At 41.0% G+C, this 13,569-nt stretch overlaps 1 protein-coding gene across 1 annotated transcript in view; it reads right to left on the bottom strand.

The window, feature by feature from the left end:
* LOC148422974 (transcription factor SOX-6-like) overlaps positions 1-13,569 on the bottom strand; it is a 79,520-nt gene that overhangs the window by 51,804 nt on the left and 14,147 nt on the right. The window contains exon 2 of the mRNA XM_088417734.1: positions 9,532-9,606. The gene's annotated coding sequence lies outside the window, so the exon portion shown is untranslated. The remainder of the gene's footprint in view (positions 1-9,531; positions 9,607-13,569) is intronic.

Consider the following 13,569-nt stretch of genomic DNA (forward strand, 5'->3'; position numbering starts at 1 on the left):
AAATATGATGTTTGTAGAGTGGGTGTTGACTATGCCCAGCAAGCGCACGCGTTGAGCAACGCCCCGCCTTGTTTTTCCTGGCGGGGGCAACACACCCCGGCTAGCGCAAACACCACGCCGCGCGTACGTTCGCCCGCTTCCCGCCCACGCCGTTGGGGGGGCCGTTGGGGGCGGGGCGGTCGGCGCCCCCGTCAAAAACAATGAGAAAAAAATTCATATGCGATCAAGATTAAAAAAGAACAATAAGCCGTAAATGGATAAACTATTGAGGCAAAATATTTTAAAGTAAGATAAGAAAAAAAAGTGGATATAATACACAAATATTACATATCATATTATATTATATTTTGGGGGGGGGGGGATAAAAATTTTAAATTAAATACAGTAAGAAAAATATAAGGGAACAATAAACAATTCCAAAGTAAAAAAAATAAAAAAATACAAAAAACAAACTAGACAAAACATTTTTTATGCATAAAAAGAGAGCAGAAAGAGCAGAAAATAAAATACAATAAGAAAATAAATGATGGAATAATAAAAAAATGTATGTAATTACATTTTTAATTGTAATAAAAATATTTTCAAAAATTACCAAATAATTCTACAATAAAATGTTGATTTAAAAAATAAAGGTGGTGGGGGAAGAAAATTAAATAGAAAAAAAGCAAAATACAAAATACGATATACATATATATAGTATAACAGAATATCAATTAAAAAAATGGAGCACACATAGTTGTTGTTGTTTTTTTTCAACAAAATGAACTTTTGAAAGTGATTTTGTTTCCTATCCCAGACCACATGCATATTTGCGTGAACGCTGATGTAAAAGGACAAGTCGGCACCGTGGGCTAGCATGACAAATGCGCACAAACAAAGATGCCACTTTGCTCTTTTATTTTCTTGTTCGTTTTTTCTTCGGCGAAATGCTCCCCGGTCCTCAAGAAGCGTCCGCAAACAACCCGGCGCCGCCTTTGTGTCGGACCGGCGCGTAAAAGTTTGATGTAACAAAAGAATTGGCAGTCAAACAGGTGGCTTTTAGCGCGCCCGCGAGGTGCCAAAGACGGCTAATCCCAGATTAGGAGTGACAAGTCATTTCGCTGGATGCTCCCATGCTAATCCCCGAAGGCTCCGCCACGAGCCGCGCCGCTTCCGTCCCCTCTCGCGGAAGGAAGCGCTTCGGCCCGTCTCGATTTGCCCTTCAATTATTGACGCTTTTAAATGCGTAATGTGCGCAGCTGGCGCATGCGAGTCATTTTGAGGTCGACGCAACAACTGATTGTTTTCAGATACGATAAAATACCGTTGGCGGTAGTCAAGGAGGCGTTGATAATTGGAGGACAATAGCGTAATTCCCCAAATGTAAGACGCACTTTTTTTCCCAAAAATGAAGGCAAAAAATTTGCACAAAAAAAAAAAGTCAGTGAAACAGTGAAAGATGATCAGTGTTATAGCGAGGGAACACCGCACTACTAATTTTATGGCATAGTATGGACCCAACAGAAATTGTGTTGCTCATCTTCCTGATCTGGCGTTGGGCAAGTGTGGCTGCCGAGGGTGAACACACTCTCTCTTATGCGCGCGCGCGCACACACACACACACACACACACACACACACACACACACACACACACACACACACACACACACACACACACACACACACACACAGGGGGGAGGTGCGCAGGTCGGCTCTATTTACTCGACAAGGTGTCCATTGTGCATTATCAGCTAATAGACATTGTTTGGCGGCGCACATGGCCTGGCTTCAAACCGCTGCGCAAGCTAATCCGGCCAATCAGGGCGCCCGTTATTCACACCGATCTAATCCCTCAAATCGGGGCAAATATTTACAACTCAAGGACCTTGTTCAATATGACTGACGTGCCAATTGCCGGCAATGTCCGAACGCCCGTTTTTCCACACGCACATCAGCAAAATGGCAGAGCTGCGGCAGATTACAAAAAAGATGTTTTGCTTTCATACAGAGAACCTGCAAAATTGCTGCATCCTGACTTTAAGTGAAGGTCCAGTGTTTAAAACACAGAAAGAGGCTGGCAAAGCCTATATATAAAATAAGGTTTGTCTGCCTTTGCCTTTAACACAGAACACAGCAGTCCAATAGTTCATTTTTGGACAACAGTGACAAACAGTAACACACAGTAAATTTGTTTTTACTTTAACAGTCACTACCCTCACTTACACAGTTTCAACACGGATGCCAAATTAGAGCCCAAGTAAATCCGAGATTTGCCGGTCTTTGCTCAAAACTGCCAAATCAAAGCCCTAATGGAGTTGCAAGATTTGCTGGTCTTTGCCATTAACACAGAACACAGTAGTCTCAAATAGCTTTTGCCAGAATATAGCAGACACTTGCTTTCACCCCACAGCAAAACTATTTCCTTTTGATTTTGTTTTAACACGAAATACCGCTTTTCACACCGATATCCAGCAAAAATAGTCAAATCTAAGACCTGATATAAATTCTGCTGTTTATTCAGCAACTATTACTCTCAAGTAAAAAAGGCAGGAAAAAAACTTAGTAGTAGTCTTTTTCCACACAGAGCGCCTCGAAAACTGCAGCACGGCTTTGCTTTTCACACTGAGCTCAGCGAAGCGTGATACTTGCATAGGTAGTTGCGGAGGTGTACCTAATCAAGTGGCCAGCCGCAGCTCCCATTACACTGGTGTAGACCGGCGCGCTGTGATTAGACTTTCCTTGCGGGGCCAGACTAATTGATGGTGACACACAACAAATGGAGGCGGGATTACGGGATTCACGCACACACGCTTTCTCACTCAGACACTCGCGGTTCACTAACACACACACCCGCTCTCACACAAACCCTGACAAAACTCCGGCACCCAAACACAAAAAATCTCTCACGCTCTCACTAGCACACACACCCTTTCAAACACTTACTCTAACACGCATTTACACACACAAATTTGCTGACACGCACTCTCAAAAATACTCTCACATATACTCTCACACTCGCAAAGCCTCCAGTGTACTCTCACACTCTTTTGTGCACGCTTACTAACTGGGAATTTACTTTTCCTATATTTTGCACTCTCACTCTCACAGTACATGGCACACATATGCTCACATTCTCACGCACACTCATAGGCACTCACAAACTAATGAACAAACTCTCATACACACTCTCGTGCTCACAATGCCTGTGGTACACTCTCACACTCTTCTGCGCACACTTACTGGCGCGGACTCTTACACATTCACGCTCACCAACTCATATATCTCACACAACAACAGTCTGACACTCTCATGCGCTAGGACACACACCCTCTCACATTCTCACACATGCACTCTCAAAAAAACACAAACTCACAATCACTCTCAGTGGGTCATACTCACACACACACGCATTCCGTCAAATGCACTCTCACACACACTCTCATATTCACAATGTCTGCTCACCTCTACTCATGCACACATATCATGTATTTTCACACCCACTCTCACACTCTTGCAGTCTCTCTCTTCCTCACTCTCTCTCTCTCTCTCTCTCTCTCTCTCTCACACACACACTCTTGTGCTTTAAATCACAGGCACTCACGCGCACTCTCAATCACTGTTCCACACACTCGCTCAAACTTGCTTCCACAAACAGATATGACGCACGCTCACTCTCATATTGCCTCTCACCAACTCATATTTTCACACCCTCTCTCACGCAACACTCTTACACTCATGCTCTCACACACACTCTCACTACGATTAATTTTCTCTCACTAAACACAGTTAGAAAATGCATACATATTCGGGATGGGGACACAGTCAATAACATGACAATGGAGCCACAACTTTCAGCATTTGCCACAATTCAAGCTTTGGTCGCGTCGCATGAGCAAGGCCGAGGCAGGGAGTGCGGCCTCGAGTCCAAACGGGACGTCGCCCTTTCCGCTCGCGTGCCCGTTTTCGGCCTACGGCTGCAGCGTGAAAGGGCCTTTTTGATTTGACGGCCCCGCCGAGTACGCGGCAAGCTCCTTTACGCTCGGAATTCTCGGGCTAATTGTTTGACACCTGGCTTTGCCTTGACGCTAAACGGGAGCGTCTCCGTCCACAATAGAGCTAAGTGGGATCAGGACCAAGAGGCTTTGTTCAAAGCTGGAGCAAATCCCATCATGGGAGAGGAGCCGACGGGAAAATGGGCAGCTTTGCTCCCGCCGTAATGTCACCGCGGTCAGGTGGATATTTCGCATGGCGATGAAAGTGAGCTGAAATATTTACCGCCGCCTCTGTCTCGGCCGCGTCGCGCCAACGGAACGTACCGACCCGAAGTCTTCTTTACGCGCTGAGCCGTCTTCGGCTAAGCAACGGATCGGATTGACACCGGTTGTATGATTCATTGATTTATCGTATTATTAACATTAGAGTGGATTAAAAAAAATACATATTTTTATACAACTTTACATTTATACATACTTTGATCTCGTCTCGTAAGGTGACTCGATGAGGTCGGGTATAACTTAAGATGGACGGGCGCTTTGAAGAAAGGTGGTGAGAACCAGGACTAATTTTGGTGTGTGTTGGTTAGTGTCGGGGTTTTCTGTTTCTTTCTGTTCTGGGTTTTTGTTGAAGTTTGATTTGCCTTTTTACGTTCTGGGTGGTTTCGTCTTTTCTTCATAGTTAGTTCATGTTTCTGCTCCAAATGTGATTGTCCACCCGTCGAATCGAATCAACTGGGACATCCTAACTTTTACATGATTCTCTCCTGTCTGGGAACAAGGATGGACTCGGGGGTTTGTTCAGTCTGCTTGCTTCTTTTATGGAGAACAATGCCATAGCAACCCCCGCTAACTGCAACGGGCACAGGCTGCTAACAACCAACTCGTCCCGTAACGGTAATTATGCTAAGTAAGACTACAGTCCAGCTAAAAATGCACATATGTGCGTCAAAACTTGGCTTACGTGGCTGACGGCTCAATCTACATCGAATGGAGTCGAATAAAAAACAAAAGAAAATCGAATTTTAAGTTCGCGTTTATAGGACGCACACGTACTTTTCGCTTTTATTTTTGGGGGAAAAAACGCGTCATATTTGGAAGATTACAATATTTTGAGATCATGGAAGACGAGAATATAGATAAGTAGGTGGACGATTCGGAACAGGCTCCCCTGAATTTTTACACGGACGAGGACGTCAACAAAACTACGCGGAACGAACTCCAACTGAACTGATTAAGGTCCCGTAGAGAGGCAGGGTCGGAGACGAAGGGCCCCTTACGACGACTGCGAAGATCGGGCTCGTCGGCCAACGTCACATCAGGAGCGCGAGGAGACAAAAGCGCTCATCTCCAGGAAGACGCCGCTTGCGGTTTCCTTGGGGGAGAGGAGACGCGAGGGGAAAAAGTGACTCAGGCCCACGGCTTCCTTTCTTCTGGCCGCAAAAAAAAAACAACAAAAAAAACAAGAGAATATGTGGAGCAGACCCCCGCTTCCAAGGCGCTCGGAGAAACGAGAGCTCCGGCGGTTTGGGAGGAGGCCACGGGGCACTCGCCTCCACGGGTAGCGTTTACTTCCAACCGGGTGACCGAGCGCCAAACGGGAGACCGGCCAGACGGGCCTCAGACACATGCCTCGCGCTTTTTTTTTTTTTTTGTGACTTTTTCTCAGGCGCTTATCAAAGGAAGGAGCAGAGTCATGACAGGCATGGCAAATACGTCAATATTAGAACAATATTACAAGAATTTGAGTTTATTATAAACATATAATAATATACGGTATATATAATTATATATTATAATAATATAGCAAATATGATAACAAAAGCAAAGAAAATAAATAAATGTGGGACGATCGATTCGAATATACAAAACTGTGTATTAAAGTGTACAAAAATTTGACCATTTTTGGCTAGAACGGTGAGAGTAATGTAACAATCAATATTTGAAAATAATATATAAGAAAAGTAATCACCAAAACAAATGCAAAAATTATCAAGAGGCTGCATCTATAAAAATAGAATAAAATAAATACAATTAATAAAAAAATAAATACAAAAAATAAAATAAATAAATAAATAAATAAAACAAATACAAAAGTAGTAAATGAAAAATAAAAAGTTGAAAAATAAAAGTTTTAAAAATGAATTAAAACGGAAGAAAAGATTTTGGAATTTCATACAAACACATTTGACAAAAAGTAAAAAACATGTCCTGCAAAAAAAAAAAAAAAAAATTCTAAAAATGACACAAAATAACAACTGTCATGATTGTTTTTTAAATAAAAATAAGTTCTCATTTTTAGGGCACACCCTCACTTTAGGCCTTGATTTTTGAGGAAAAAATTGCATCCTATATCTGGGTAATTACAGAAGCATTGCTTTCAATTTCAATCGGCTTTTTTTCCGGCACATTGCAGCCAATCGTTTCCTGTGGGCCTTTTTTTTTTTTTTTTTTTTTTATTTAAACATATGGGACCCACGTCCGAGTCTTATTGACGCTGCTCAGCTCGCGTGTGTTACACACAAGCAAAACGGGTGTCCCTTTTTTCTCCCACCGGCGGATAATTGCCTTCCAAATGGGAACGGTTAGCCAAACGTCCAAAGTCAAAGGCCCATCTAATGCCGACAATCAAGTTCCGCGCTGCTTATCAGCGCGGCTAATGCGCGGAGTGACGCTGAAAGGAGCTCATTCTAGCCACGCCGCCAAAAACAGGTCACCTCAGCGCGCTCGTTAGCTTGTTAGCTCGTTAGCTTGGGGCGAACGAGATCGGGGGGAAAACGCCCGCCGCTTTTCCTTTGATGCTCTTCAAATAAACGCACAAATAAAATAGGAACATTCTGGAACGTTTGAAGATCAGCTGACAATGGCGCCCCCTAACATTGTAAACGTGTCGTTAGCGTCACCAACGTTGACCGCGGTGACCGCGAACACGCACGCAAAATATTTCCCTAACTGGCGCGAAGCCATTTCGATGAAAAAAACAACAGGAAAAAAAAACAGAGACTTCGAATGGAGTGCCATTCAAGCTCATTCAATCCCAAAGACGTATTTATACGTCCTCATTCCCAGGTACAATATTTTCTTATTTATTGCGGGGCTTAAATTCCCCAAAATTATACATATATATATATATATATATATATATATATATATATATATATATATATATATATATATATATATATATATATATATATATATATATATATATATAGTATTAAATTTACACTTTTTATCTAAAACCAGGAGAAATAGTTGCGGCTTATAGTCGAAAAAATACAGCGTGTGTATATATATTTTTACATACAATCGTGAGTAATTTAACATTGATTTATTTAATTCCATATTCAATTAATTAAACATTCAATCATACATTGATTTAATTCCTGACAAATTGATTTTATTAATCAAAAAATGGTTTCATGAAACATGTTTTGATTTAATTTCGGCACTTTGAGTCCTCCATATTGAAGGCGACCCGCACCGAAGTCGGCGCTGCCGTCGGCGAGGCGCGATCAAGGCGGCGAGCGCCACATGAAAGACGGCGAGAGCGTTGGTTCCGCGTGGCGCTCGGCGCGTCATCCAACAAACATCATCCCGCTATGCCGATCATTATTCAAAGCAACCCGGCTCGTTTGACCGCATGCTCATTATGGTCACATGAGCAGTGGATCAACAGGTCCCGTTTTTATCGCGCACTTAAACATTGTTTCTTTAGGGAAATGTGAAAAAAAAAAAGGAGTGAGGCACTCTTGTTAACTTTGACACAAACAATTGGTCTATTGTCTAACAACAAATAGGGTTGTCCAAACCTTTTTCATTTAAACAAGGGTGTGTAGACATTTTATAACCGCTCGTCAGGGGTAATCATGTTGTATCAAAAAACACATAAGATCTGAAGCAAACAGTGTGAAAATTGCATAGCTGCCACAATGCAAACATGGACTCAACACAACATTGTGGAGCGACCACCTGTCAGATGTCTATTGCATGGCTATTTCTCGCTGAAGCTGCTGTCTTTATGTTAAGGCCGATTCATAGCAGCCGCGGCGAAGCAGATGAGCTGTGTAGCTCAATCAGAATATTAATCATAGAGGCACACAACATTGTGCGCTGGCCACAGATCAGGGTCAGCTGGAGTGATCATCATTTTTTAGCTGTCCGCGCACTTAACAAGTGACAAGGCAGAGAAAAATTATGTGCTGCAGGCCTGATGATCAACATGAACGCACACAACGCTGTGGCACTGCTACATCAGCCACAAAAACACTAAATGCCTTTAAAAGACACTATTAGCACTCAACATAAATTCTGAGACAAAAAAAATGAGACCCGAAGCTCGCTTTCACCTAAACATGGACACCAACACAACATTGTGGAGCAACCACAATGCAAGTATATTGGACGCTAATGATCATAATGTGTCACACCATAGTGTGAGATTTGAGATAGACTGGAAGGAAGAGCTTGTTCATATCATAAAAATTGACAGATACAACATTGTGGAGCGATTTGAAGTCAAGGAAATATGACAGTTATTGTCGCTAAATATGCCATCTCTACTAAGATGCAAGTTAGACTGAATGGAATCTTGAAGTCGTGGGGACATGGTGACACACGTTACTGTGGAGCTACCACACAGTTCACACAAACACAAATTGCCTTTAAAAGACACTATGACACTAAAGACACTATATATGACTTAAAGCTCCTGACCTAAACATGGACACCCAACATTGTGGAGCAACCATAATTCAAGTATATTGGAATATTGAAAGAAGGTGTCAGAGCATAATGTAAAATTTGAGCTAGACTGAATAGAACGTCTCTTTCAGAACACAAACATCGACACAAACAACATTGTGGAGCGACCTCAAGTCAAACGTGAAACGTGTTGCTAAATATGCCGCCGCGACTACGATGCAAGGTAGACCAAATGGGATCTAAGAGTCAAGTAGTTCTATATAAACCTGGATGCGCACAACATTGTGGAGCATCTCGGTGCTGCTGTTTTGGTTAGCGACCGCCTTCCAAAGAAAGCCTCTCAAAATCCATTCAGAACTCTCATAGAAAAAAAAAACTACTTACATTTTGACTAAAGACAAGTGAGGGGGTCTATAAATCAAAGCCTTTGAAACGGAACCCCCGCTCGTCAGCGGGACGCAGATTAGCGCCCGAAACCGGACACCGCACCCCGTCTGTCGGCGGTCCGAGCGGCCACTCCGTGACCCGCCGCTGACACGGCTCACGAGCCGCGGCGGCCAGCCTTGATAAATATCCTTAAACAGGAGGATTACCCATATGGCGGGATCGCTCTTTCCTCCGACCTGCGCCATCTGCGCTTTTAGTACGCGCTAACGCGAGCTTGTGTTAGCGGTGGACTCCTGAGAGAATCTTTATGAGCGGCGTGGGGAGAGTTCATTAAAAAAAGCGCTGTGTTGAGAGCCTGCTGGCGCGGCGCCCGCCGGTCCCGCTCAGCCTCCGAGCGAAAGCCGCTATTGAGCGGGCGGCGCTAACGAGCGACGAACCGGGAGAGGAACCAGAAAAAGGCAACTCACACAATTAAGAGGCTTCAAAGACTCCGACGCGCCCTCGTCTCACTTGCGGATCGCTTCAAAATTCCTGAACATCACCTAAAAAGACAAGAAAAAATTTCTTCATTCTCTCAATTTCTCAAAGATATATGGAAATATAGAAATATACAGTGTGTGTGTGTGTGTGTGTGTGTGTGTGTGTGTGTGTGTGTGTGTGTGTGTGTGTGTGTGTATATATATATATATATATATATATATATATATATATATATATATATATATATATATATATATATATATATATATATATATATATATATATATATATATATATATATATATATATATATATATACGGGCTAACTAGCTAGCTAGATTCTCTAGCTAGCCAGAAAGCAGTTAGAAATGTTATAGATAGATAGATAGATAGATAGATAGATAGATAGATAGATAGATAGATAGATAGATAGATAGATAGATAGATAGATAGATAGATAGATAGATAGATAGATAGATAGATAGATAGATAGATAGATAGATAGATAGATAAAAAGTTAGCTAGCTAGCATAGATAGATAGATTGATAGAACTCAAGCACACATACATACACACACAAACACACACACACACACACACGAGTTTAAAACAGCTTTGATTGTACAATGTGAGCCTAATTGATAACAATGACGATCTAAAAAGCGCGATCAGATCTGTGATCTTTTATTGATGTCAAGCAAATGATTCTCTCCCTCAGAAGCGGCGCGTGGTAGGTTCGATCGGTCGCTAACAAGTTCTTCTTCATGCGATAGCAAGTTGTTCAAAGACAACAAAAAGACAAAACAAAGATTTTAGACGCTACTATACACATTGAGATTTTTTTTTTTTCTCGACTAATCTAAAAGACATCAGGCACAAGGCTGATATTTCCCTTGAACTGGATCTCCTATTCTGAGTTTGTAGCAAGCGAAGCGATTGTTGAGCATTCATGCGTGTCATGCGTGTTGCCAGCATGATGAACGTGTCGCAAGGACGACGTGCGCACTCTAACTGAACCTGGAGGCTGAGAAAGTTAGGGGGAAAAAAAATTAAAATAAAACATCCAGCCTGTCTGAATTTGTCCCATCATGTCCACGTCTGTTCTTCAGCCAAAAATATCGACGCGACTACAACTGACAGTCTTGCGTTTGTCAACTTAACCGCCGCGTGTCCGGGGATGCTTCAATGCGTGATAAAACATGGGGTTTTCAATATGTCCAAAACGGACAAGATTTCCAATTTTGAATGGCAGTAAATGAGCCCGACATGGGCTAAATTTAACATCTGCAGTGTGTACTTCTTGACCACCCGTTTCCAAGCATTTACAAGGGATGGTAGGACGAAATATTGAAAGTTGTCATGTAATATTTTAGCCTCCTTGTGTGATTTTCCTTTGATATTTTATATCAAAAACATTGAAAAGTCACTAGGCGGTGTGGATGTTTTTTGATCTTACAATAAAACAACTTGAAAATATCGACGTCGACCCCGATCACGAGATCGGAAATCGGACCTGATGATTTTCACCCGATTGGAATCAGGGTTGTTTTGCTTTGTTTTGCTTGATACGTTAAAACTACTTAAAATATTGATATCGCGATCCCAATCACATGATCGGAAATTGACCCTGATGACATCATTTTCAGCTAATCAGAATCGGAAGAATGTTTTGTTTTTTTTAAACTTATTTACAACAGATTTTTTTGTTGTGTTTTTTCAGTTTTCTCTCTCTCTCTCTCTATATATATATATATATATATATATATATATATATATATATATATATATATACATATATATATATATATATATATGTATATATATATATATATATATATATATATATATATATATATATATATATATATATATATATATATATATATATAGATGATTAAAATTAGGTAAAAAAAATAACGTAAAGGATAGACAGCATTAGCGGTTACAGAAACTTTGACTTTTATGGGCCCATGCCTAAGCGCGATATGTTTGCACGATCCATAAATAAAGGAGACCCGTTAGCGAAGGTAGCTGTTGTTAGCATAGCGGAGGTGTCAGACGGAGGGAACGGGAAGAGTGCCGCCTGCACCTGCGCCTCGACGAGGGCGAACAAACGCGGCCGGCTCGCAGCTGTCAGCGCCACTCGCGCCCGGCCACAATGGCCGCCGCCTATTTGAAAGCGTCGCCGGCAGGAAGCGCGGCGGGGATCCCGCTAATCACGCGGCCAATTACACCACAATGGGCCGCAGTTGACCCATAAACGCATCGCTCCTTGCGTTTATTTACGCCGGATGAAAAGTGGGGAAAGCGAGCGGCTTCCAACTCAGATCGCAGCGAAGAAACGAGCACGCTTTGGCGGCTTTTCACCAGGAAAAGGAAAAGCTGGAGAAAAAGATAAATGCGGTTAAAATGAATCTATTGACCTTAAGTCTTTTTGAGCCTCCAGGGCCGCCGTACTTACTGCGATTGGCAGTCCAGGGTTAAAAATGCAGGAAGGACCGTTTTGGAGTTGATTTTTTCTTTTTAGAAAAGTTTGTTCTTTCGTTTGGATGCTGGAGTTCTTTTATTGTTTTTAGAGCTGGTTCGTTGCTTTTGATTACTTTGTATTTTGAATTTATTTTTGTTTAGTGATGTCTTATTAATTCAAATATTTCAGGTATTTTTTAATTTAGTTAAACATTTATATATACATTGGTAGTAAAATGTTTTCATTTTGTTTACAATTTTTCATTTATGTTTGTTCATTTATTCTTTTTTTTTAATTTATTATACTTGTGTTTTTCATTTGTGGTTTTGTTTGTTATTTTACATTAATTACACCGTACGGCTTTTAGTTTGCTTTTTTGTTCATTAAATAAAACAATGCATTTAAATACTAAATTTTTTTTGTTTGTATACATTTTTTTCATTTGTTGTTTTGTCATTTATTATACATTTTCCGTTATTTCATTTATTGAATGTTTTATGGTTTATTGTACAGTTTTTGCGGGGAGTTTCATTGTTTTCTTTTCATGAATTATATTTTAAGCTTGTAAACCTTTACCACACATTTAATGACACTTTTTACAGGCAGGCATTTGCTCCCTTTTTAAACACTCATATCTTAGAAATGGTTGGCAAAAAAATTGCCTAGAAAAATGAAACGTTTTATTGTATTTGTCAAGTGCAAGACAAAAGAAAGCTTGACTGAAACCGTCTAACGTAAACAACAATTTGAGCCTCCTTCTTCCGCAAAGCAAATCCAAATTGAATTTGCAAAAACAATTGTTGCCACACGTATAGAAAGAACTTTATGGAAATTTTGAATGAAAAGTATTCCTTCGAGTTTTCGTTGGGTGCGAAACCCGATGACCAGCGCAGTGCAATACAGAAAAAAAAACGTGGAGGCAACTATGACAATGACAAACATGTCTTGGCTTGACGGCTGACAAAGACGGATGCTGCTTAATTACTAAGAAAGAATGCTTGTATAATTGTTGACAATGTTGGGCAAGCGCCAATGTTGAAACGGGGTTGGGCCACAAGCGCCAACTCCTTTATCTCTCGCAAAGGTTTAGGGTAGGGCTCGGCCATTTGGCACAAAAAGAAAATGGACGTTTTTCTTATTTTAACACTCAATTTTGATTGAAATGTTGGATTTATTAAAAACCAAGTTATGTTGAGACAACGATAATGAATATTGAGAAGTATGTAGTCCAAATCTTTGATCGTTCCATCAAAGGCGTTTCACATCTAAGAGATAGCGCTGAAAGACAGCAAAAGGAAGCTGAAATTTCACCCAGATGTTGACAACGTGTCAAATTTCAACATAGCCCCAAAGCTTTGTTATCACACTAGCCGAAGTGCGACATCCCTCGGCTAAAAAAAAAAAATTACATAACAGTACACCGGCAGAGATATTCTTTATCCTCTGAAAAGAATGACAAACATTGATCCATTTCATGATCACGATTTATAGATGAGAACAGGATTGATTCCCAAACGTCTGATCATGACATCAAAGGCATTTGCGGTCAAAGAGAAAGC

The sequence above is a fragment of the Hippichthys cyanospilos genome, chromosome 6 (assembly GCF_059441005.1).
Source record: "Hippichthys cyanospilos isolate Australia breed blue-spotted pipefish chromosome 6, RoL_Hcya_1.0, whole genome shotgun sequence".
Lineage (NCBI taxonomy): Eukaryota > Metazoa > Chordata > Actinopteri > Syngnathiformes > Syngnathidae > Hippichthys > Hippichthys cyanospilos.